This window comes from Dipodomys ordii, unplaced genomic scaffold (genome assembly GCF_000151885.1).
Source record: "Dipodomys ordii isolate 6190 unplaced genomic scaffold, Dord_2.0 Scaffold180, whole genome shotgun sequence".
Lineage (NCBI taxonomy): Eukaryota > Metazoa > Chordata > Mammalia > Rodentia > Heteromyidae > Dipodomys > Dipodomys ordii.
Window position 1 is genome coordinate 715,326 of NW_012267396.1, and position 2,034 is coordinate 717,359.

The window sequence follows — 2,034 nt, forward strand, 5'->3', positions numbered from 1 at the left end:
GCGCGCCATGGTCAGGTGGCGCTCCAGGGCGATCGCCAGCAGACTCAGCACCGACGCGGCCAGCGCCACGAACACGCCGCCTTCCCGGGCGAACCAGAGCGCGGGCGACAGCCGCAGCGTGAGGGGCCCCGACAGCAGGATGTTGGTGGCGTAGGCGGCCCCGGCCAGCAGATCGGACAGCGTGAGGCTCCCCAGGAGCAGGAACATGGGCGCCTGGAAGCGCGGGTGACGCCCCAGCACCAGCAGCACCGCCAGGTTCTCCAGCACGATGACGGCGCACACGGCCAGGCACACGGCCGCGTCGGCGCGCAGGCCCGCGCCGGGCTGGTAGCGCGCCCCGCGGAGCTTGCCCGTGTAGTTGTAATGCAGGACGATGACCTCGCTCACCGGCGCCGGCCGCAGCAGCCCCGGCTCCATGGGCCGCCCAGACCCCCTCCCCGGGCTGCGGAGAGGACAGAGGCAGGGTCAGAGCGGCTGATCCCGTCCCCCGATCTCCCCTGCACCCCCCTGATCCCCCCCCAAAAAAAGGACTGCCCTGAACCCCTGCGCACGGGGAGGGGGGGTCCCAGGACGGTTGTATTCCTAATTATTTTTTTTGTTTTTGGTGCCAGTCCTGGGGCCTGAACTCCAAGCCTGGGCGCTGCCCCTGAGCTTTTTCACTCAAGGCTGGCGCTCCACCACCTGACCCACAACTCCACTTTCAAACTTTTTTTTTGGAGATAAGAGGCTCAAGGACTAGCCAACCCCAGTATGATGGCTTACAGCCAGAATCCTAGCTACTCAGGAAGCCGAGATCTGAGGATCAGGGTTTGCAAGTAGCCTAGGCAGGGCTAAGTCTGTGAGACTCTTTAGTCCCCACTCAACTGCCAGAAGTAAAAATTAAAAACCGGGAAGCGGAGCTGTAGCTCAAGTGTCTGGGAGTTTCTTACTCTCCATGAAACTACCAAAATAATAATAATCAGGAAGTGGAACTGTGGCTCTAGTGGGAGAGTGTTAGCCTTGAGCAAAAAGGTCGTGGGTAGAGTTCAAGCCCTGAGTTCAGCTTCACGACAGCCTTGAAATAAAAAAAAAAACATCTCAGGGACTTTCCTCCCTCAGCTGGCTTTGAACTGAGTCTCTTGTGCATAGGATCACAGGCATGAGCTACTGGGACCCAATTTAAAGGGTTCTGGATAAAAGTAGGTGATCATGGAGCTGAGACACAAATAATAACAGGGTGACACACAGTCCCATTAAAAGTACACTAATAACACAGCAAGAATGTCTATCTAGACATGTACATTACAGATAAACACAGCATGCCTATACACAAAACACAACCAAGCACAGAAAAGGACAAATGTAGGGTCACATGACAAAGAACCCCATGAACACACAATAGACACAATTAAAACCGCACAGCTTAACCAGATGCTGGTGGCTCATGCCTATAATTCTTCCACTCAGGAGGCAGACAGCCAGAGGATGGAGGTGTAAAAAAAAGCAAGAGAGGGGGCATGGCTCAAATGGTAAAGCACCAGCCCAACAAACTGGAGGGAATATGTTCAAACCTCAGTACAGGCAAAACAAAGTTATAATGCAGTGCTTTACCAAATTTAGAGAGAGGAGAAAACATTCACACAAGGACAGACTGACGGACACAGACCAACCCAAAGACAGTAGTTCAGTCCCACAAAGACTGGCTGTCACACCCATAGGCACAGGCCGTAATTTCACAGCTTCTACCCACATCCAACTTGGGGCTCAGCACCCCACACTGCACACCCCTTGTTACACGCAAGGTTTTTTCCTGCTAAAACCCCTGTGAGAAAGCTGGTGTTACCCACCCACTTTACAGAGGGGCAAGAGACCGAAGTCTCATGCTGACAAAGAGGATCGCACTTGTCATCAAAAAACATAACACAAGCCGGGCTCAGGTGCACACACCTGTAATCCCAGCCTCTCGGGAGGCGGAGATCTGAGGATCGCAGTTCAAAGCCAGCCAGGGCAGGAAAGTCTAACAGACATTTATCTCCAGTGAACCATTAATACGCC